Source organism: Mustelus asterias, chromosome 16, assembly GCF_964213995.1.
Source record: "Mustelus asterias chromosome 16, sMusAst1.hap1.1, whole genome shotgun sequence".
NCBI classification, from domain to species: Eukaryota; Metazoa; Chordata; class Chondrichthyes; order Carcharhiniformes; family Triakidae; genus Mustelus; species Mustelus asterias.
Window position 1 is genome coordinate 88,148,106 of NC_135816.1, and position 25,263 is coordinate 88,173,368.

The following is a 25,263-nucleotide window of genomic DNA, read 5'->3' on the forward strand; positions in this document are numbered from 1 at the left end:
CCAATCGGCCAACTTTCCCTCTATCCCACACCTCCTTACTTTCATCATAAGCCGACCATGGGGGACCTTATCAAAAGCCTTACTAAAATCCATGTACATGACATCAACTGCCCTACCTTCATCCACACACTTAGTTACCTCCTCAAAAAATTATATCAAATTTGTGAGGCACGACTTGCACTTCACGAATCCGTGCTGACTATCCCGGATTAATCCGCATCTTTCTAAATGTTCGTAAATCCCATCCCAAAAGACCTTTTCCATCAACTTACCAACCACCGAAGTAAGACTAACTGGCCTATAATTACCAGGGTCATTTCTATTCCCTTTCTTAAACAGAGGAACAACATTCTCCACTCTCCAGTCCTCTGGCACCATCCCCGTGGACAGTGAGGACACAAAAATCAAAGCCAAATGCTCTGCAATCTCATCCCTTGCCTCCCAAAGAATCCTAGAATATATGTCATCAGGCCCAGGGGACTTATCGACCTTCAGTTTATTCAAAACTGCTAGTACATCCTCCCTCCGAACATCTACTTCCTCCAGCCTATTAGCCTGTAACACCTTCCCTTCCTAAAAAAAACATGGCCCCACTCCTTGGTGAACACTGAAGAAAAGTATTCATTCTTCACCTCTCCTATCTCTACTGACTCCATACCCAAGTTCCCACTACTGTCCTTGACCGGCCCTAACCTCACCCTGGTCATTCTTTTATTCCTCACAAAAGAGTAAAAAGCCTTGGGGTTGTCCTTGATCCGACCCGCCAAGGACTTCTCATGCCCCTCCTAGCTCTCCTAAGCCCCTTTTTCAGCTCATTCCTTGCTAACTTGTAACCCACAATCGAGCCATCTGAACCTTGTTTCCTCATCCCTACATAAGCTTCCCTCTTCCTTTTTACAAGACATTCCACCTCTTTTGTGAACCATGGTTCCCTCACTCGGCCATTTCCTCCCTGCCTGACAGGGACATACCTATCAAGGACACACAGTATTTGTTCCTTGAAAAAGTTCCACTTTTCATGAGTGCCTTTCCCTGACAGTTTCTGTTCCCATCTTATGCCCCTTAATTCTTGCCTAATCTTCATCCATTCTTTATACCAATCTGAGTGCCTATCTGCTTCAAGAAGATGACCACCATCCCAATAGATTAGAAAATCCAGGCAGCGTGCCTTATGGATCTCACAGACCTTTCATTGTTTTATTGCGAGTCTCCATTCTCACGAATTTGCCATGTGCACATACACCACAACTTGCAAAACTACCCACTCTCTTTAGATGGTACGCAAGTTTATGAACCTTTGTTCATTCCTTCCTCATGCTTATCTTTTCTAAACCTGTTTGCATTGGCAACTTCCTTCCCTTGTCTCTGATTGATCCAGTCAAAGTTATATTTTTCCTTTGTCTTAGTATTCCATCCCCATCATCACGTTTCTTCTTTCTGTGAAGCATTGATCAGCAAAGTGCATAAAGAGAAATGCGATGAGGAGCCAAACTCATGCGTTGTAACATACAATATTTAGGTTTATTCAGGAGATGTTGCTTGTTCAAGATCCAAGATGGATGGCACAGTGGCACAATGGTTCGCACTGCCACCTCACAGCTCCAGAGACCCAGAGGTTCAATTCCAGCCTGGGATGACTGCCTGCGTGGAGTTTGCACATTCTCCCTGTGTTTGCCTGAGTTTTCTCTGGGTGCTTGGTTTCCTCCCACAGTCCAAAGATGTACAGGTTCGGTGAATTGTCGATGCTAAACTGCCCTTTAGTGGCCCAATATCTGTAGTTTAGCTGGATTAGCCATTAGAAATGTTACAGGGAAAGGGTGGGGGAGAGGACCTAGATAAAATAATCTGCCAGAGAGTCGGTGCAGACTAATTGCCTGTTTTGCACTGAAGGGATTGTATGATTCGATCGAGGAACCCGAACATCCTTCGAAACACTCTGCTAATGTGACTACAGATCGTGTCGTTTCAGCAGCAGAGATGCACTACTTAAATTCCTGACAGCTGATAAGTGGGAAGTAACATTTACACAAAATAAATGACAGAAAATGACCATTTGCAAGAACAGAGAACCTGGACACCTCCTGAATTGAATGGCCATCGCTGACCCCTCCACTATCACCAGCCTGGTGGTTACCATTGATCACAAACTGACGGGACCAGCCATATAAATAGCGTGGCTACAAGAATATGTCAGAGGCAGGGAATTCTGAGATGAGCAACTCGCCTTCTGACTGGGAAAAGGCCTGATGTGGAGATGCCGGCGTTGGACTGGGGTGAACACAGTAAGAAGTCTCACAACACCAGGTTAAAGTCCAACAGGTTTATTTGGTAGCAAATACCATAAGCTTTCGGAGCACTGCTCCTTCGTCAGATGGAGTGGAAATGCCGGCAGCCATCGATAAGGCACAAGCCAGGAATGACTGCTCTCCACTGGAGTGCAGTGAAATCAGACTGTATTACCAGGGGAGATAGACTCAGTGAGATCAGACAGCACTGGTCTGTCTAATTCTCAGGCAATGGGCGGCACGTTTTGATCTGGATCTCTGGGATCTGCAGGATGTCCCAAATGACGGACTGTGAGTCTGAGGAAAGGGCCAAAAACAAACAGCATTTATTGGCTTAACCTTGAACCTGCGCAGAATCCCAGCAGCTACTTGTCCTCTTGTGATCTCAGTAATTCGAGAGACAGTTTTGGTTCCAGCACTGCTGTAAGAGTCACAGTGTCAAAACCACAAATTGCAACATTGGAGAACTGGGCGGTGTGTGAAATAATCAGGAATGGCAAGACTGGGAGTAGCTGGGGCTGATAATATGTGATAGTGAGATGAGGAAATTGTACATAAAACTGAAAACAAGATGGGTAGAGCTGGGTTATGACATTACTATCCAAACACCGGATAGTTGCTGGAAGCTCAGGTGGTCGGATTGAGGATATGAGGAAAGTGTCATTCTTTGTCACACAGTGAATTGTTATGTTACTTTCTGTCTTCGTTTAACTAGATGCCCCAGTGAAAGATGGAACGATGAGAAAGATCCACAGCTGCTTTTAGACTGGGATTTTAGACTGAGGGGCAAGCAAATAAACCAGCACAGGATTGTGAGAGCACTAACCAGAAAGAACCTTCTGATTCAAAGAGTTCACATAGATTGATATGGGAGGAAGGTAAGAAAAAGTAATTTTTATACTAATGAACATCAGTCCTGTAGACAATACATCGAAAGGCAGGAAATGGTGTGAATGAGCCTGGAAGAGTCTGACCACCGAGAGACTTTATCCAGCATTAAACTGTGAAATTAAATGTGAAGTGAGGTCAAAACACAGAGTAACAAGTGGAGCTTGTCTGCTTTCTGAAGGGATTTGAACATATAAAATGTACAAATCACTGATTTAAAATCATGAAATACGCTTAGAACCACAAGCAATGAGATTTACCATTTTATTGATCTATAAAGAAATAGAAAATTCGAATAACCAAAACCAAATGGAGATTTATTGGTCTCATGCTTGACCTTGACATGAAATTCAGGCCTCATATTTGCTCTGTCATCTAATACGTTCCTTTCATGTCCATCACATTGCTCATCCCGTTCTGCCTCAGTTCACCTGCTACTGAAACCCTCACGTCTGTCTTTAATCACCTCTTAATTCAGCAATCCCACTGTTCATTCGGCCTCTAACTGTATTGAAGCACCTCAGGGAACAACATGACCAATGCATATAGTTTGAACAGATTTGTACTCTCTGTACCGGAAATATTGAAATGTTGGTAATGTTCTCATTGCTGAACTGAAGCACCTCAGAATGCATCTTGATCTCTGGGGAAAATGTGAATAACTTTGCACTTTCTTGTTATGACGATTTGAAATATTTTGTAATGCCACTTTCAGATATTTTATGGCTGATGCATTTTTTGCAAAAAAAAATCCCGTATGAGTGAGGGAGTGCTGTCATGTTGGGCATTATTTCTTTTGAAATAAATGTTTAGTCCAGGTCCGAGGAAGATTCAGTCATCTTTGCTGTGTCTTGATCCAGATTGAGGAATCTGAAACAATAAATAACAATCTATTTTTTTCTGAGCTTTCTTTTATTAGTTTTCTTTCAGTTCAACATTCCCCAACACGTGCCCGTGGCTTCCAAATAAAAATACTTTGGCCCGTGGAGCAGGAAATGGATTTGCAAAGCTGATCTCAGGTTATATCTAGTGGGCTACACAAGTTATTGATGTGCGAGAATCCGCTCTGTGTTACTGCAGTGCCAGTCATTGTTACCAAATTAATATATTTTTCGCATACAACCATCAAAATTAAGGAACTAACAGGTCTCACTCACAAGTTGTATTTCACTATTCAGTTATTTCTCATTGTTTATCAATGTAACAACTGCAGTTATATTCAATAGTTACGAATAAAATATAAATCAGTGTGAAAATGATAACAAAATGTCAAATTTTCAATATACACTTTAAATGTGATTAAAATGGATTATTTTATGTGTTTCACCGTGGCTACCTGATCCAGTCCGCCAACTCACTGAGGGTGTTCTTGTTAAACTGACAGCACTGTTTATTCTGATACATTCTACATTCATTTCTGTCCTTGTTCACCACAATCAGCTGTACTTTGTGTGAACCTGTTTTCGGCAGGAAATAAAAACCATGTTCCATGCACCTCTGAACACGAACTGGGTTATGTTGATTCATTTTTTTATTTTTCGGGAGTGCAGGGAACACAACGTTTTTTTCCCACTGATTTCAGTATTTCATTAGGAAGGGTGCCCATTAATTGATGCACATTTAGGTAGCTTCAGACAGTTAGAAATTTAGAGGTGAGAATGTGACTATCCTATTGCTGCATTTCTGAAGATTTGTTGTTGTTTACTGTCCTGTACAGCAGGTAATGATGGTATATTCAGTGCATCCACAGGGTCAGGTTTTGGTGATGTAAATAGTCTGTTATTGGGATCGCAGCTTTATTGTTAAATGAAACTGGCTGAATGTTCAGCGAGAACCTTCTGAACTGGACTCAGCATACGTGATGTTGCTTTTGTTATTTCCGTTTTCAGTAATTTTTGCTGGATGACTTCCTCTGTTGCCAAGGTAACAATGTGTCAGAGTGCATTGCAAAAAGTAACTGTTGAAGGCAAATCATAGAGGAAGGGGACAGACAGACTTATTGATAAAGACACGTGGAAGGCTGAAAAAAGGGAAAACTGATCGGGTGAAAGCAAAAAGAGGAAATACACACACACTTAGCTCGTGCATTTTTTTATCAGTGCATTGTACAGTTTTATTTAGAGCTGGTGTATTTGGTCAACCCCCCCCCCCCACTCCCCTCTGACACACGCGTGCTTGGCCAGTTCCCCAGTCAGCAGCAGGCGATGGCAGTCTGGATCTCTTGGGAGTTGATGGTGCTGCACTTGTTGTAATGGGCCAGGCAGGAAGCCTCGTCCACAATGCGCTCAAAGATGTCATTAACAAATGAGTTCATGACGCTCATGGCCTTGGAGGAGATGCCGGTGTCGGGTGAACCTGCTTCATCAATTTGTAGATGCACAGACTGTAACTCTCCTTCCTCGTTCCCCCTCCTCCCCTTACCGCTTTATTTTTGCGGTTCCTTCTGGGCTTTTTTGGTGCCCTTCTTGGAAGCTTGGAGTTCATTTTCTTCAGGCATGGCGCATGCAGATTGCAGACACAGAATAGGAAAATCGAAACTGAGGTGGGAGAGAGAGAGTAGGATGAGATGGTTGGGGGGACGCGGCGGGAGGAGACACTCAGGCTTTATGGACATTGGGGGAGTCAGGCAAGGGGAGAGGGAGAAAGTAATCAAAGCAAAGGTAACTTCGGAGAAAAAAAATGGGAGGCAGACACATGGGATGAAACAGAAAGGTGGGGAACAGAAAGAGAGGCAGAAGTCTTGAGACCAGCTGGGTAGACTGGGATGAGAAACAGCAGGGGGATAGAGAGAGACCTAAAGAGACAAATGGTGGGAAGGTGGATGGCGAAGAAAGAGGGAAGCAGCCGGGGACCCACTGGGGAGAGGCAAATGGGAAGATGGAGGAGCGGGATAGGGTGGGAAACTGGGGGTCGTGAGAGAGTGAGAGACTGACAGATGTGAGGAACGTGGGCATCGGATTGAGTGAGAGGGACGGATAGATTCAACGACAGATAAGCATGGCGGGGTGGGGGCGGGCGTGGAGATGGATGAAAACGTAAGCGAGAAGCAGAGGAGTAGCCTATGTTGGAGAGACAGGTGGAATATATACAGAGCAGAGCCAGGGAGTTAAATAGAGTTTTACAACACAGAAAGAGGTTCTTCGGACAATCGTGTCATCAAGCACCTACCTGTTCTAATCCCATTCTTCAGCATTTGGTCTGTAGCCTTGTATGCTCTGGTCTTTAAAATGCTCATCTAAATGCTTTTTAAATGGTGTGAGGGTTCCCGTCTCTACCACCCTTTCAGTCAGTGAGTTCCAGGTTCCCAACATTCACTGGCTGAAAGGTTTTTCCTCAAGTCACCTCTAAATCTCCTGTTCGTTACCTTAAATCTATATGAGGCAGCACAGTGGCACAATGGTTAGCTAGCACTGCTGCCTCACAGCTCCAGGAACCTGGGTTCACTTCCCGGCTTGGGTGGCTGTCTGTGTGGAGTTTGCATGTTCTCCCCATGTCTGAGTAAGTTTCCTCCGGGTGTTCCGGTTTCCTCGCACAGTCCGAAAGCCGTGCTGGTTAGATGCATTGGTCATGCTAAATTGCCCATTAGTGTCCCGGGATGTGTAGGTTAGAGGGATTAATGGGGTAAATATGTGGAGTTACAGGGATAGGGCCTAGTGGGTTAAATATGTGGGGTTACAGGAGTATGGACTGGGTGGGATTGTTGTCGGTGCAGACTTGGTGGGCCGAATGGCCTCCTTCTAAAAAACTTTGTGCACCTCAATCAGGTTGCTCCGCAGCTTTCTCAAATCCATGGAAAACAGGCCCAGCCTAAGCAACCTCTCTTCATAGCTGATACACGTCAGCCCAGACAACATTGGTGAATCTCCCCTGCCCTTCTCTCATGCAATCACATCCTTCCTATAGTGTGGCAAACAGCACTGCACATAGTTTTCTACCTGTGGCCGAACGAGCATTTTATACAACTCCACCATGACCTCCCTGCACTTATATTCTATGCCCCAGCTAACAAAGGCAAGCATTCCATATGGCATCTTAACCATCTTATCTACCTGTCCTGCTGCCTTCAAGGAACTTTGGTCATGTACTCCAAGGTACCACTCTTCCTCTGTACTTCCATCACCCTACCATTCATTGTGCATTCTCTTACTTGTTAGTTCTCCCAAAACCCATCACTTCACACTTTAAGGATTAAATTCCATTTGCCACTTTGGCCATCTGACAACCCTGGAAGAAAGGTTGTGGTTAAAAGATGGTGAGACAGACAAGGAAAGGACAGAGAGAGAGAGGTGTATTGGGGTGAAAGAGGGATCGAGAAATGAAGAAAGGGCAGAGAGAGTTGCATAGTTAAAGAAAAAAAGGGAAATAGGGAGGCAGATGAGGGCAGGCAAGAAGTAGTGAGTTACAGATGCTGGGGACGGATGGAGGATTGATCCAGTGACAGAGGCAGATGGGGAGATAGATATGGCTGAAGTAAGAGAGACATGGAGATGGGAGAGAGTGAAGGATAGAGATGAGGTAGACAGAGAGATAAGAATTGGGAGACAGAGAGAAACAAATGGTGGAATTCTCCCAAACAGCCCAGGGTTGGTTTGGTGGCATGTCAGCATCGTTGGCCAAAAATTCAGAAACCCTGAGTTTAAAATCCAATTGCAACTCTCCAATGGCTGGCTGATCCTCCTGGTGAAAAGTCTATTTGCATTAATTTGTATCTCATGAATGTTCATTAAAACAGCTGCCCATGTCAGACCTTCCAATCCTGTGAAAATTTACATCAGTGTCAGATCCCAGTTAATTGGGGGAGTCTGTGGGAAGGCAAAGGGACGTCTAGTATGCGGCAGGCTTTCAAAAGTGTGTTAACCAGGATTCAGGGTAAGCAAATTCCTCTTCGAGTGAAGGGCAAGGCTGGTAGAACTAGGGAACCCTGGATGACTCGGGATATTGAGACCCTGGTCAAGAAGAAGAAGGAGGCACACGACATGCAGAGGCAGCTGGGATCAAGTGGATCCCTTGAAGGGCATAGAGGGTGGAGGAGCAGAGTTAAGGGAGAAATTAGGAGGGCAAAAAGGAGACATGATATTGTTTTGGCAGATAAAGGAAAGGAGAATCTAAAGAGCTTCGACAAATACATAAAGGGCAAAAGAGTAACTAGGGAGAGAGTAGGACCTCTTAAGGATCAACAAGGTCATCTATGTGCGGATCCACAAGAGATGGGTGAGATCCTAAATGAATATTTCTAATCAGTATTCACTGTTGAGAAAAGCATGGATGTTAGGGAACTTGGGGAAATAAATAGTGATGTCTTTAAGATTGTACATATAACAGACAAGGAGGTGCTGGAAGTCTTAAAGTGCATCAAGGTAAATAAATCCCTGGGACCTGATGAAGTGTATCCCAGGACATTGTGGGAGGCTGGGGAGGAAATTGCGTGTCTCCCAGCAGAGATATTTGAATCATTGACATCCACAGGTGAGGTGCCTGAAGATTGGAGGGTGGCAAATGTTGTGCCTTTGTTTAAGAAGGGCTGCAGGGAAAAGCCTGGGAACTACAGGCCTGTGAGCCTCACATCTGTAGTGGGTAAGTTGTCAGAAGGTATTCTCAGAGACAGGATCTACAGGCATTTAGAGACGCAAGGACTGATTAAGGACAGTCTGCATGGCTTTGTGAGTGGAAAATCGTGATCACAAATTTGATTGAGGTTTTTGAAAGGGTAACCAAGAAGATGGATGAGGGCATTGCAGTTGATGTTGTCAACATGGACTTCAGCAAGGCCTTTGATTAGGCATCACATGGTAGGTTGTTGCATAAGGTTCAATCTCACGGGATCCAGAGTGAGGTAGCGAAATGGATAAAAAATTGGCTTGATGACAGAAGACAGAGGGTGGTTGTAGAGGGTTGTTTTTCAAACTGGAGACCTGTGACAAGTGGTGTGCCTCAGGATCAGTGCTGGGTCCATTGTTATTTGTCATTTATATTAATGATTTGGATGAGAATTTAGTAGGAATGGTTAGTAAGTTTGCAGATGACACCAGGATTGGTGGCATAGTGGACAATGAAGGTTATCTCGGATTGCAATGGGATCTTGATCAATTGGGCCAGTGGACTGACGAATGGCAGATGGAGTTTAATTCAGATAAATGTGAGGTGATGCATTTTGGTCAATCGAACCAGGGCAGGACTTACTCAGTTAATAGTAGGACATTGGGGAGAGTTATAGAACAAAGAGATCCTGGGGTACAGGTTCATAGCTCCCTGAAAGTGGAGTCGCAGGTGGACAGTGTGGTGAAGAAGGCATTCAGCATGTTTGGTTTCATTGGTCAGAACACTGAATACAGGAGTTGGGACGTCTTGTTGAAGTTGTACAAGACATTGGTAAGGCCACACTTGGAATACTGTGTACAGTTCTGGTCACCTTATTATAGAAAGGATATTATTAAACTAGAAAGATTGCAGAAGAGATTTACTAGGATGCTACCAGGATTTGATGGTTTGAATGATAAGGAGAGACTGGATAGATTGGGACTTTTTTCTCTGGAGCGTAGAAGGCTGAGGGGTGATCTTCTAGATGTGTATAAAATAATGAGGGGCATAGATCAGCAAGATAGTCAATATCTTTTCCCAAAGGTAGGGGAGTCTAAAACTAGAGGGCAAGGTTTAAGGTGAGAGGGGAGAGATACAAAAAGGCCCAGAGGGGCATTTGTTTCACACAGAGGGTGGTGAGTGTCCGGAACAAGCTGCCAGAGGTAGTAGTAGAGGCATGTGCAATTTTGTCTTTTAAAAAGCGTTTTCACAGTTACATGGGTAAGATAGGGGCCAAATGCAGGCAATTGGGACTAGCTTAGGGGTTATAAAAAGGACAAGTTAGACTGAAGGGCCTGTTTTCATGCTGTAAACCTTTATGACTCTATTTGATTGCTAAGGGGTGGCGTGTGTGAGGAAGTCATCAGTTTGCAGAGACTTTGGGGTGAGTGCAACAACTTTCTGACAAGGTCTGTACAGTTCCAGAAACGCAGTTGACCACTGTGAAGGGGCAGACCAGTTCCAGGCCTCCATCTCAATGCTTCGTAGACAGTATCGTGCTGCTGGAGCCACGTACCCTCCTGTGTCACTGAGCCGGATCAGTAGTGTCTGGCATTGGCCAGGACAGGGGTCTTCATCTCACTTGTGTAACACAGCAGTGTCTATCTGGACAGTTCTCTGTGGGATTCAGGGGGTTTGCTGAGAGGAGGAGGGGCAGGTTGCTGAGTGGGCAGGTAATTGCTGAGGGGGAGGGTTACTGAGGGGGGATTATATTATTCATTTCTGTGACATGGGGCGTGCTTGCTGGCCAGCATTTATTGCCCATCCCTAGTTGCCCTTGAGAAGGTGGTGGTGAGCGTTCAGAGGGCAGTTGAGAGTCAACAACTGTGGCTCTGGAGTCACGTGTGGGCCACACCAGGTAGGGATGGCAGATTTCCTTCTCTAAAGGATATTAGTGAACCAGATAGGTTTTTCCGACAATCGGCAATGGTTTCATGGTCATCAGTAGATTCTTAATTCCAGATAGTTTTATTGAAATCAAATTCCACCAACTGTTGTGGCTGGATTCGAAACTGCCCCCCCCCCACCTCCCCCTACCCCCCGAAAAAAAAATTAGCTGTGTTTCTAGATTAATAGGTTAGCGATAATACCACTAGGCCATTGCCTTCCACTAGTTGCTGAGGGAGGGTTGCTGAGGGGTAGGGCTGAGGAGGGGTAGGGCTGAGGAGGGGTGGTTGCGGAGGGATAGGGTTGCTGAGTGGGCGGTTACTGAAGGGTGTTATTGTTGGGGGTTGTTGAGAGGGGGATTGCTGAGAGGTGGGTGGATGCAGGGGGGTGTAGGGGTTAGGGTTGCCAAGGGGTGGGTGGATGCAGAGGGGGTGTGGGGAGGGTGTGGGGGAGGGTTGCCACGGATGGGTGGATGTGGGGTGGGGTAGCTGAGGGGGGATTACTGAGGGTGGAGTGTGGAGTTTCTGAAGGATCGGGTTGCTCAGCAGGCTGTTACTGAGGGGCAAGTGGAAATGGGAGGGGGTTTGCTGAGGGGCAGTGCCAGATTTAAGCATAAGCTAAACGAGCTACAGCTTAGGACCTCACAATTCGCAGGGGCCTCACAAATTTCAGAAGGTTTACACTGAAGAGAACATTTAAGATCGGATACCAGAAAAGAAAAAGCACCAGCTTGAAGAGCAACTCAAAAAATTATCAAAATTACCAAAATCCATGAGAGAGATCGGCACGGCACGGTAGCACAGTGGTTAGCACTGCTGCTTCACAGCTCCAGGGATCTGGGTTCAATTCCTGGCTTGGGTCACTGTCTGTGTGGAGTTTGCACATTCTCCTTGTGTCTGTGTGGGTTTCCTCCCACAGTCCAAAGATGTGTGGGTTAGGTTGATTGGCCATGCTAAAATTGCCCCTTAGTGTCCTGAGATGTGCAGGTTAGAGGGATTAGTGGGTAAATGTGTAGGGATATGGGGGTAGGGCCTGGGTGGGATTGTGGTTGGTGCAGACTCCATGGGCCAGGTGGCCTCTTTCTGCACTGTAGGGCTTCTATGAAATTTCTTCTATGAGATCAAGCCAGCCAAATGATAAATATGTAAACAGTAAATACATTCATTTGAAAATAATTTGTATTTTTCACTTAAATACCTTGCTATTAAATAATTAAAAGGCATAATTATGTTTTTAATATTTTTGTGGCGACCCAAGGTCCTGTTTTGGTACGCACCTTTGTGAGACCTTTTGGTGTAACTTTTTAACAAGGGGCCTCCAAGCTTTATATCGCTTAGGGCCTCATCAAGTCAAAATCCGGCACTGCTGAGGGGGATGGATGCGAGGTGGGAGGGCTGGTTCTGAAAGGGTTTTTGAGCAGGTGGTTACTGAGGGGCAGGTGGATACAGGCGGAGGGTAAGGCGGTGTGTAGGTATGGAGGGGGTGATTGCCGAGCGGTGGGGGGATTATTCAGAGGATGCCAATTCAACCAAATCTGAGCGTGAGGACAGAGGCATTGCAGGTCAAAATCTCGCCCACAGAAAATGAACCAATTTAAAGGAACGAGCAACTCCCCACACCCTGCCTGGCACTGGCCGCCATGGGACCCAAATTTCAGTTTGAAATGACATTTGAGCTTTGACAAAGGGTCATCTGGACTTGAAACGTCAGCTATTTTTCTCTCCTTACAGATGCTGCCAGACCTGCTGAGATTTTCCAGCATTTTCTCTTTTGGTTTCAGATTCCAGCGTCCGCAGTAATTTGCTCTTATTGAGACGATATTATCCGCTCGCGCGGTCTAGTGGGCATGCGCAAACTGCTGCTGCCGGCCATCTTGTCCTCTTTTTAGGAAGCTGCCGGCCATCTTGCGTTGGTCGTAGGAACAGAGTCAGCAGCGGTGACGGCGCAGTGTCGGGAACCTTCCCTGCCGCGCCGGCGCAGTGTCGGGAACCTTCCCTGCCGCGCCGGCGCAGTGTCGGGAACCTTCCCTGCCGCGCCGGCGCAGTGTCGGGAACCTCTACCGCGCCGGTGCAGTGTCGGGAACCTTCCCTGCCGCGCCGGCGCAGTGTCGGGAACCTCTACCGCGCCGGTGCAGTGTTGCATCCGGTCGGGAAGCTGGGTGTTTGTGTGTGAGCAATGGTAAGAAATAATTCGAGTTGCAGTGTTATAGAATATTAAATATAGATTGTTAGCGCGCAGTGTGCGGTACTTTATATTCTCAATATACTGCGTTTGAGCGTTTTATGGCGAAAATAGATGGATTCTGTAGAAAATGGCGGATTTGTTTTAAAATGTGGAAGTTGGATTGGATCCAGGAAACCGCGCTTTTCAAATGAAAACAGTTTAACTTCCCTGAGAGCAGCGGAGGCAAAATCACTGAATATTTTTAAGGCCGAGTTAGACAGAAAGCAGCCAGCATCATTAAGGACCCCACGCACCCCGGATATTCTCTCTTCCGCCTTCTTCCGTCGGGATAAAGATACAAAAGCCTGAAGTCACTTACCAACCGACTCAAGAAGGTGATGTGGGGAGGATGTGTTTGGGGTGGGGGGAGGATTAGGGTTGCCATGGACGGGTGGATGTGGGGGGAGTAGTTGAGGGGGATTATGGAGTGGGGGGTTTCTGAGGGGTAGGGTTGTGGGGCAGGTGGATACGAGGTGGTGGGTTTCTGAGGGTTAGCAATTAGATCTGACAACTGAAGTAAATTTCCACAGGGTTGGAAGGTCTGACAGAATGCCTGTGGTGTAGAGATGCCGGCGTTGGACTGGGGTAAGCACAGTAGGAAATCTCACACAACACCAGGTTGAAGTCCAACAGGTTCATTTGGTCGCACAAGCCACCAGCTTTCGGAGCGCTACTCCTTCATCAGGTTAGTGGCAGTTCTGTTCACAAACAGGGCATATAAAGACGCAAACTCAATTTACAAAATAATGGTTGGAGTGCGAGTCTTTACAGGTAATCAAGTCTTAAAGGTACAGACAATGTGAGTGGAGAGAGGGTTAAGCACAGGTTGAAGAGATGTGTATTGTCTCCAGCCAGGACAGTTAGTGAGATTTTGCAAGCCCAAGCAAGTCGTGGGGGTTACAGATAGTGTGACATGAACCCAAGATCCCGGTTCCCCAATGTATCATGCCTCTTGCAAGTCGGCCAACATTATCTCCCTGATACGCTGCAGGAAAGGATGTCCCAAGGCATAGTATATTGGGGAGACCATGCAGACGCTACGTGAATGGACACCGCTCTACAATCGCCAGGCAAGAGTGTTCTCTTCCTATCGGGGAACACTTCAGCGGTCACGGGCATTCAGCCTCTGATCTTCAGGTAAGCGTTCTCCAAGGCAGCCTTCACGACATACGACAACGCAGAAACGCTGAGCAGAAACTGATAGCCAAGTTCCGCACACATGAGGACGGCCTCAACCGGAATCTTGGGTTCATGCCACACTATCTGTCACCCTCATGACTTGCCTGGGCTTGCAAAATCTCACTAACTGTCCTTGTTGGAGACAATACACATCTCTTTAAACTGTGCTTAACCCTCTCTCCACTCACGTTGTCTGTACATTTAAGACTTGATTACCTGTAAAGACTCGCATTCCAACCATTATTTTGTAAATTGAGTTTTGTGTCTTTATATGCCCTGTTTGTGAACAGAACTCCCACTCACCTGTTGAAGGAGCAGCGCTCCGAAAGCTTGTGCTACTAAATAAACCTGTTGGACTTTAACTGGGTGTTGTGAGACTTCTTACTAAGGATGCCTGTGGGCAGCTGTTTTGATGAGCATTCATGAGATACAAATGAATGCAAATTGACTTTGGAGAGTTGCAATGGGATTTTACATTCAGGGTTTCTAACATTTTGGCTCCCGCCAGACTCAACTACGCCCGCATGCTACCAAACCCACCCTAGGCTGGTTGGGAGAATTCCACCATTTGTTTCTCTGTCTCCCAGTTGTTCTCCTCTCTGTCTCCCAGTTGTTCTCCTCTCTGTCTCCCAGTTGTTCTCCTCTCTGTCTCCCAGTTGTTCTCCTCTCTGTCTCCCAGTTGTTCTCCTCTCTGTCTCCCAGTTGTTCTCCTCTCTGTCTCCCAGTTGTTCTCCTCTCTGTCTCCCAGTTGTTCTCCTCTCTGTCTCCCAGTTGTTCTCCTCTCTGTCTCCCAGTTGTTCTCCTCTCTGTCTCCCAGTTGTTCTCCTCTCTGTCTCCCAGTTGTTCTCCTCTCTGTCTCCCAGTTGTTCTCCTCTCTGTCTCCCAGTTGTTCTCCTCTCTGTCTCCCAGTTGTTCTCCTCTCTGTCTCCCAGTTGTTCTCCTCTCTGTCTCCCAGTTGTTCTCCTCTCTGTCTCCCAGTTGTTCTCCTCTCTGTCTCCCAGTTGTTCTCCTCTCTGTCTCCCAGTTGTTCTCCTCTCTGTCTCCCAGTTGTTCTCCTCTCTGTCTCCCAGTTGTTCTCCTCTCTGTCTATCTCCATCATCTGTATCCTTCACTCTCTCCCATCTCCATATCGCTCTTACCTCAGCCATATCGACCCATCTGTCTCTGTCACTCTATCAATCCTCCATCTGTGCCTCACTACTCTGCATGCTATTTAATCTCCTCCACCCACTACCTTGTCTTCTCACTCCATGCCGACTCATAGCGGCACAGTGGTTAGCACTGTTAACTCACAGCAGCAGAGACCTGGGTTCAATTCCGGCCATGGGTGACTGTGTGGAGTTCAATGTTCTCCCTGTGTCTGCGTGGGTTTCCGCCGGGTGCTCTGGTTTCCTCCCACACTCAAGTTGTGCGGGTTAGGTTGATTGGCCATGATAAATAGCCTCTTAGTGTCAGGGGGATTAGCTGGCTAAATATGTGAGGAAGCGGCCTGGGTGGAATTGTTGTTGGTGCATGCTCAATGAGCCGAGTAGCCTCCTTCTCCACTCTAGGAATTCTGTAGCATAGAACATAGAACAGTACAGCACAGAATAGGCCCTTCGGCCCACGATGTTGTGCCGAGCTTTGTCTGAAACCCAGATCAAGCTATTTCCTCCCTATCATCCCGAAGTGCTCCGTGTGCCTATCCAATAGCTTCTTAAATGTTCCTAAAGTTTCTAACTCCACTATCCCTGCAGGCAGCCCATTCCACACCCTAACCACTCTGAGTAAAAAACCTATCTCGGACATCCTTCCTATATCTCCCACCATGAACCCTATAGTTATGCCCCCCAGTTACCGCTCCATTCACCGAGGCAATAGTCTTTGAACGTTCACTCTATCTATCTTCCTCATCATCTTATAAACCTCTATCAAGTCTCCTCTTGACCTTCTCCGCTCCAAAGAGAAAAGCCCAAGTTCCCTCAACCTTTCCTCATAAGACCTACCGTCCAAACCAGGCAGCATCCTGGTAAATCTCCTTTGCACTCTTTCCAGTCTCCCCACATCCTTCTTATAGTGAGGTGACCAGAACTGCACACAATATTCCAAAAGTGGTCTCACCAAGGTCCTGTACAGTTGCAGCATAGCCCCACGGCTCTTAAACTCAAACCCCCTGTTAATGAACGCCAACACACTATAGGCCTTCTTCACGGCTCTATCCACTTGAGTGGCAACCTTCAGAGATCTGTGGATATGAACCCCAAGATCTCTCTGTTCCTCCACATTCTTCAGAACCCTACCTTTGACCCTGTAATCCACATTTAAATTTGTCCTCCCAAAATGAATCACTCGCATTTATCAGGATTAAACTCCATTTGCCATTTTTCAGCCCAGCTCTGCATCCTATCTATGTCTCTTTGCAGCCTACAACAGCCCTCCACCTCATCCACTACTCCACCAATTTTGGTGTCATCAGCAAATTTACTGATCCACCCTTCAGCCCCCTCCTCCAAGTCATTTATAAAAATCACAAATAGCAGAGGACCAAGGACTGATCCCTGTGGCACTCCCCTGGTAACCGGTTTCCAGTCTTCAGCACTTTCAAACCAATTCACTAACACACAATAGCATGCATGGTTCTGCTTCAAAGCACCCATTCATAATTTTATTTTCAGCCAAACTGCTGTCGTTACAACTCTATGGAGGTATCAAACAAAACTGACCATTAAAGTATCAAAAACAGATCTATGAGCACTTTACATCTTTTTATCTTGTGCAAATAAACATTGCACCATTAACAAGATCACAAAAAAACTTATTATAACATCATAAAGCTGTCAATCAGGGAAGGTTTTGCCCTCTCCCCAACTGGGTAAAGAGAGGTGATGCTTTTTGTGGAATCTTGGCTCTCAGCCAAGTACACACAACAAGGTTACCTGTCTCACTCGTGAAAATCCCACCCAGTAAGTTGGAAAAGGGGTATTGATAAGTTGTGTTCGTGGCAAAACATTTGGTAGATGTGGGAAAATGTGAGGTTTTCTAATTTGCAAGACTAACTGGAAAAGCAGAATTTTATTTAAATGGAGAAAGAATGCAGAATTTTGTAGGACAGAGGAATTGGATGTCCATGTACCTGGATCACAAAGCGTTAGCATGCAGGTACAGCAAGTAATTAGTAAGGTAAATGGAAGATTGGCCTTTATTGCAAGGGAGGTGGATTATAAAAGTAGTGAAATCTTGCTGCAACTGTGCAGTGCATTGATGAGACCATACCTAGAGTTCCAGGTTCACTCGGCTGATTCCTGGAATGAAGTGTTTTTATTATGAGGAAATATTGAATAAGTTGGGTCTATGGTCATTGAAGTTTTGGAGAATGAAAGGTGAAGTTACTGAAGCGTATTACATTCTGAGGGAAGGTGACAGGATCGGCACTCAGTGCATATTATCTTCCGTGGTGGAATCTTGCACCGGGAGCAGAGTTTCAAAATAAGTGGATTTAAGACAAATGAGGAATAATTTCTTCCCTTATTAATCTGTGGAATTTGTTTTTCATGATGTGGAGATGCCGGCGTTGGACTGGGGTAAATATAGTAAGAGTTTTAACAACACCAGGTTAAGGTCCAACAGGTTTATTTGGTAGCACAAGCCACTAGCTTTCAGAGCGCTGCTCCTTCGTCAGGGAGTTCTGTTCACAAAGAGGGCATATAAAGACACAAACTCAATTTACAAAATAATGGTTGGAATGCGAGTCTTTACAGGTAATCAAATCTTAAAGGTACAGACAATGTGAGTGGAGAGAGGGTTAAGCACAGGTTAAAGAGATGTGTATTGTCTCCAGCCAGGAAGGAAAGTTCAATAGGTTATATAGCCTACTCCTATTATGTCTTATGATGAGGTTCTCTATGATCTTCCTCCTTTCATTCAGTGTAAAAAATGGCTATTGATCAGTCTTCCCTCTTCAACTGCTGGGTTTATTTATTTGATTTGAACTGAGTGTTAAAAAAGTGAAAAGTGTTGGTGATTCTGGACCAATAAGATGAAGAGGACTAGTGATAATCAAAAGATAGATGTGTCTGTGAGATATGAATGACTATGAACAGCTGCCATCCACAAGCAAAACAAGAGTCGAAGCAAAACCTGCAAAAAAAAGGAAAACATTGATGTAGAGAATATAGTCTCAAATTGTTGATCTGAATGTTGAGCCCAGATTACCTGATCAATGGATAAGATGCTGTTCCTTGAGCTAACATTGATATTCATTGGGACACTGTAGCAGGCCAAGATAGAATGGGAGCAAGGTGGAGAATTAAGATGACTCGTGACTGGTCCTCATGATCATCTCACAGATTGAATGGAGATGTTCTGAAAAGCACTCACCCAGTCTGTATTTGGTCTTTCCACTTCAGGCCATACCAGATTGTGATCAGCCACTAAAGTATACTAAATTGAAAGACGTTCACGTAAATTGTTGTTTCACCTGGGCGCATTTTTTGAAACCTTATGCTGGGAGGAGAGCAGAGGTAAAATGGCAGATGTTGTATCTCCTACATTTGCATGGAAAAGTGCTGTGGAAAGGGGACTGGTTGTTGGACATGATTGAGGAGTGGAACAGGGTGTCCATGCTCCTTTCTGAATGCTGAAAGGGGAAGTTGCTGGCATTATACTGGAAATGGTGAAGCATGACCTTTTGAATATGGAGGCCGGTGGAGTAGAAAACTGAGGGCAAGGGAAAGCTCTGGGAAGGAGGAGAAGAGGTAAGAGCTGAAGTCTTGGAAGTGTGACAGACATTGTTGAAGGTGTTTCAATCAAAGTAGGGTGATGAAGGTTCCTGGACTGAGGTCAAAGAAGGGCACATCAGAAGCGTTGGTATGGAAATTTGCATCATCCATATTGATGCAACAGAGAAACTGGGAGAATGGAATGGAGTTCTTACAGGAAGCAGGGCGTGGTGAAATGCAGTCAAAGTAGCTGCGAGAGTGTTTGAGTGATTAGTCGACAACCTATCCCCACAAATGGAGACAGAGAAGTCAAGAAACAACAAAAGATGGATCAGGTGAAGGTGAGAAAAAGGTGGAAATTGCAGCCAAGGTTGACAAAATTTTCCAGTTCTGAGCGAGAGCAGAAAGTGGCAGCAATTTGAGTTACCAATGTCTGGAACTAGAGTGGGACATTGGTGGAGATTGATTGGGCCTGCATTCCAAGGAGAAACAGAGAGCCCACATACCATTCTGGTACCATTTGGAGGTGTAGTGAAGAGGAGGTGGTTAGGGCCAGGAAATTGGAAACTGTTCCATCTCAGCTCTCTTTTTCTCCCCTTGTCCAGTCTCTTCCCATCTACATCTGTGATCTTTCTGAATTCATGAAAACCTGTTGGACTTTAACCTGGTGTTGTTAAACTTCTTACTGTGTTTACCCCAGTCCAACGGCGGCATCTCCACATCATCTTTCTGATCCCCCATGTTAGTTGAACAGGATCTAATTTCCCTAACTGCTCTCACTCTAATCTCTCTGACCTTTGCATCCTGCACTGTTCCAGTGGAGCTCTCAATATGATCTTGAGGAGCAGTAGCACCTCTTTTTGTTCAGCACTTTCCAACCTTCCAGATTCAACATTGAATTCAGCAATTTTAATCTCTGCCTATTTGAATTTTCTTTGGAGGTTTTGATTTTACTGCTGCTTTTCTCTTGTCGCTTTCAGTCAGCAATGTTCGTCATTCTGCTATCCATAGCTCCTCTAGACAGACTTTTTTTAAATCTTGCCCGAATACCACTCCCTTTAGCTCTGTCCCACCACCATTTTCTCATTTAATTTCTCCTGGCTGTCTAACACAGGCCCATTTTTTCTTATTCCACCCTCTCCCATTACACTTGGTTAAAAGCAATTACATTTTTAACTTTTCCCACTTATAATGGAAGACCATCGACTTGAAATGTTTCTCGATCCACAGATTCTACCTGCCTTGTTGAATACTTCCAGAATTTTCTGTCTTTGCTATCATTTGTACATTGCCTTGTATGGAGAAAATATTAAAAATGAGGCACACAAAACAATGTCTTTTAATTATTATGCAATGCTAAGATTGACTTGTTGAAAATCATGCATGGATGGTACAGGATGGTGCAGGCCGTTTTTTTAGTTTAGCCACAGAATTTAACAATCAGAATTTTTCACTCTTTTTCAGTCGATAGAATTGTTTGACAAACTGAAAAGAAAGATTAAATAAAGACTCTCCTATTCATAGGAACTTTTTAAAATATGGCCAAGATTGTTATTTATTAACATATAGATGCTATAAATGCAGAAGATTATAATCATTGCCCTGCTGCTAGTGGGAAAATAACTTGGTATTGAAACTTTACAAATTCAGGGTTGTATAATCTGGTTAGAAACCCAGATACCATGAATAATAGAGGTTAAGAACCAAATATTATAATTGCATTGTGAGAATCTGGGCAAAAAAAAGCTGGTGATTAAAAGCAAAATACATTTAAACTCACGAGCTCAGTCTGCCCTTCCTTCTGATGTCAGAACGTAAAGTGATCTTTGCACCTTGCCCTCTCTCGTCTTTTATGAACCTGTAATAAACAGATAAAGTGCTGGGCATTAAAATCAAGCTGAGCGCATAAAACTACATCCAGCTGGAGGATATAGTTCCTCTGCAAGATCTTTTGAACCCCACATGAAAGAGTAGGGTATATGTCACTGCCACCACACATTATCTAGACTTTGAGTAAAATGGCCAGTAATTTATTGGAACAATTCGATCTAAATGAGACTATGGCTAGCTCATAACAAGTTGTATATGAAAGAATAGGATGGGGAGGAATTTCACTGATCAGGCTGAAGGTCTTGTTTATGACTGATGTGTAAATGATATTTACCCAAGGTGTATTTATTAACCTGGAGAACCCACGCCACTAATTTACCAAGACACTCTGGAATCAAGAGCCACAGCACAGGTAAGGATCCAAAATATATTAACTACCATTATTATTTGTTGTAATATAGGCAAAGCACAACTATTGTGTTATTTTTGTGTCGTAGTTCTGTATTACAGCTTTAAAGTTGGCCATTTAGCCCATCAAATTTGGCCAGCTTTCTGCAAGAACAATGTTATTCTCATTCTCCTGCCCGTTTCCTGTAGTTTTTAATGTTTTTATTCCCTTTAAGTACTGATTTACTGCAAATTCCTGTGTTTTTGAAACCTCAGTGCAACAGAATGCAGACGCCGTCTATTCTTCAACTATTTCTCCCTGACCCTTTCTGATTTTGAACACTTTTATAAAACCTCTCTCAAAGCAAAACAACTCTAGTTCTAAAATCTATGCTTGTGACCAAAGTCCCTCATCTCTGGCAATATTCACAATTTCTGCAACTTCCCTGAAGCTGTGACGTTCTTTCCAAAGTTTGGTGCCCAGATTTGGATCCAGTCACCTAATTGAGGCTGAAGCTGTATTTTTAAAGATTCATCACAACTTTCTTGCTTTCATACTCTTTCTCTATCTCTAAAACGCAAGGTTCTGTATGTCTTTCCAATTTTTTCTCAACTGACCCAGCTACCTTCAACAATTTATGCACAGACATCCCCAGGTTTCTCCATTCCTCTGGCTCCTTTAGATTTATATCCTTTATTAAATGTTGTTTTTCCTGCCAAAATGTTTGACTTTGTATTTCCCTGTGTTGAATTTTATCTGCCATATACCCACCGATGCACAACATTGTGCATGTCCACTTGACATCCAATCACCATTCTCTTCACAATGCATTTTATGTCATCTGTAGATGTTGAAATCGTGCCCTGTACACTCAAGTCAATGTTTTTAACATACATTTCAAGAACAGTGGTCTTCGTATTAACCCTGGGAAAACCCACTGGCTATCCTTCAGTCCAGAAAACAACAGTTAATTACTTGCCTCTTTCCTGTGGCTGTCATGTTTGTGTCCAGGCTGCCACTGTACTTTTTTTTCGTGGACTTCAACTTTACTAAAGCCTGTTCTGTGATTCTTCATTAAACACCTTTTAGGTAGACATCACGTCAACTGCAATGCCCTGATCAACTTTTCCTTCTTCAGAAACCTCGTAACTTAGTCGAGAATGATTTGCCTTGAACAAATCCACACCAACGTCCCTCAGATATTCTATTCTTGCTGTGGGTTTGGTAGCATCCTCTTCCTTTCTGGTAAAGACAATTCGTTTAGTACCTTCCCCATGCTCTCTTTCTCCATGTGCAGATCTCCCATTTGTTCGCTAATCACCCATCTCTTTTTTTTATTCTTTAAATTGTATAGATGGGTTTTAATTTCTTCAATGTTAGCTGCCAGTCTCTGTTATGGTAATGACTAACAAGGTAAAAACAGATTTATTAATGAATGTTTGTTATCCAGTTTCACAATTGAGAAATAGAATTAAACATCAATGATAAAAGGGCAAGTAAAACTAAGCCAAAGAAGGAATTTATAGCATTGATATCAGTACAAATGGTAATGAATAGCCCAATGGGTCTTGGGTTAGATAAATCAGTAAGGTTTCATGTCAGCAAGTTTAGAGTGCCAAACAAATGGTTATGACAATTTCAGAAGTTACTCATAATGATTGAAAGCACAAATCTTGGATCAAGTGAAATGTCAGACTGGAAAATAGCTCTCATCCATCTATTATTTACAGTGGGTGAGGTGGGCCTGTAATTACTCTGTGTTCTTTGTCAGTTTAAGGTGAACAAACTAACAGAATCTGGCACCCACAATAGAGTGACTGCATACAAGAGCAAATATCAAGTGATCAGAGGAAGCCGGCGTAACATTATTAAAGGTATGTCATGTCAGCCTAATCTAATAGATAGGTATCTTTGTGAAAATCACTAAAAAGGTAGACAAATGAGTATCAAATTGATGTAATTCACGTAGATTTATGGATGGCTTTTGAGAAGGCTCCACACAGAACATAATTGGCTAAAATGACAGTTTAGGATTTGGAGGCAGCTTCTGACGTGTTTGGGATTTTCCAGTCTGCTCGTGGCAGGTTTGCTCATGCCAGATACAACCATTGGCTGCTGGTGGGATCTTTGGTTTCACCAACGTCTGCAGCCTTTTGCTTGGCTTGCCGGCCCTTCTCGGAAGAACCCACAACAAAGTGTTGGCTTTGGGACTGGAAGATCCCACGGCAGCAACGGCTGAAACATCCTGCCCTTAGATTAGAAATAATAATGGAATTAGGAGACAAATAGGGGAGGGGAGTAATGTTCAGGACATGCTCCCAAATTGCATAATTCTGACTTGTGTTACACTGATTCAGATGATCGGGGAATGATCTAATTGATGCATGCAAAATGCTGGAATGATAGAGGTTACTATTCCCTCTGGAAAGCCAAGAACATGGTGATGTTACCCTAAACCAGTACCAGTTCTTTTTGGAGGGAAATTGGGGAATTACAAATCTTTTTACACAAAAGATTGAAAACATCTGGAATTTAATCCTTCCAAAATATCTGCAGTGTTTCCAACATTTTGTTTTTATTTCACATTTCTATAGTTTTGAAGTCACTCAGTCTTAAAAGCAGTGAAATAATGTAACAATTGTAGCAGGCAATTTGCAGACAGCAAGCTTCTGCACTGCAATACTTGCTGGACTATCTGTTTTTGTGATGTTGCTGGCAAGATACATATTGGCCAGGAACATTAGGGATAACTACCCTACTGTTCTTTGAAATAATGCTATGCAATCCTTTACGTCCTCAAAACAGACATCCTGAGAGGTTTAATGTCTCTCTCAAATGTTTTTAAGCTTTTTAAAATTTGAAATGCATCCAATGATGCTAGCGTGTGGCGATTGTCCCTTTAAAGTCCACACAACAGATCAAGGGTTACTCCGAGAAGTTGCTCCTATTTTGTAACTGAATCACTTTTAGTCCAGTAGCAACTAATCGGATGCTGAATTTCGAGGACCTTTGAAGAGAATAGGCCAGTGTGATTGAATTAAACCTTTACTGACCGGAATTGAGGGGCCAATTAAAGGTTAAGTGAGTGATGCAAATGTTAAAACACGGGACAAGTGCCCTTTTGTCCTCCACTCGTCTGCCCACAGAAAGATGTGAAGGGTGGTTGCAGAATAGAAAGTAGGAACACAAACTCTTGGGATCAACACATTCTGGATCAGAGGCTCCTTCTTCCTACTTTAGAACTCACAATACAGACACCAGAGCACGATGCAGCCACGAGGATGCTAAAAAATCCTTAGGTCATAAATACTTCTTGTGTTCATTAATGAAGTCTGAAAGTATATCTTTACACAGTTGCATAAAGCCCCACCATTTATCCTCTGGGTCAACTTACCAGCAAAGTTATTGAAATGGACTTATCCATTCGTATTGTTACAATAGAAAACAGCAGTAGATTGGAACAAGTGAAAAAGGAGTTCAGCTGAAGATAAATATTGTGGCGGGGCGGGGGGGGGGGGGGGGGGGGTGGGGGGGTGCGGTGGGGGAGGGGGAGGGGGGAGAGTTTGGGCTGTCACTTTAGGTCACAGCTCTCGTCCAAATGAATTCCTCACTGGTGAGGAAATAAAAGAGTAAAAGATGATATCACAATCCATGCCTGAGATCAGATTATGGTTTTATGTTTATTGCAGTCAAATACTGATTACAGCACAGGAATAGCCTGTGGAAAGTCAGTACTCAATCCTTTGGTAACTACAACAATTTATGTTTAGGTGTAGTTTATTTGAGAATCAATGTTTAATACGCTCATGTGCAGAAACTGCCTTTCCCTCTGCTCACTGGCAAGACACTGTCTGTTGGCTCTGGGTTCAAATTGCAAGTATTGGGAAATTGTGAAGAATTTTAGTACAAAGTGTCCCAGATGAAAAGGCAGCAATTTACCTTTCTTATGGTGTCAATTTCATTGAACAAAATGAGAGAAAATTCAAGTTATGTCTAACTTTGTTCACAGTTAATTGGTCGTGAGTTGTTGGACTAGTTAGATTTGGTTTGACCAGAAAGGTCACTCTCTCTTCTGAAGCAAGTGAAGAATATTTGAGTTAAAATCCATCCTGCAGGCTGACAGCAGTTTTAACACAGAGAGCAGAATTCAGAATCTCACAGAGTCACAAATAGATCAAATTGACAATTTGTGACAGGTCAAACAATGAACTTCTGGCTGATCAGTTGTTTCAGTACAAAACGGATATAACTTGTGAAATCTACACTGAACTCAAAAGACACAAAATTCCTGCTTTTGTCAAGGTCAAGT

General features: G+C 44.0%; 1 protein-coding gene across 13 annotated transcripts in view; it reads left to right on the forward strand.

Moving 5' to 3' along the window:
• The first annotated feature begins 2,837 nt into the window (after positions 1–2,837).
• Positions 2,838–25,263, forward strand: part of LOC144505278 (NACHT, LRR and PYD domains-containing protein 3-like) — a 108,181-nt gene continuing 85,755 nt past the window's right edge. For 2 of the 13 annotated variants that reach the window (XM_078231344.1, XM_078231335.1), the window contains exons 1-4: positions 12,386–12,815; positions 20,906–20,978; positions 22,044–22,199; positions 22,726–22,828. The gene's annotated coding sequence lies outside the window, so the exon portion shown is untranslated. The other 11 variants (XM_078231343.1, XM_078231333.1, XM_078231339.1 and 8 more) reach the window with 10 other exon arrangements.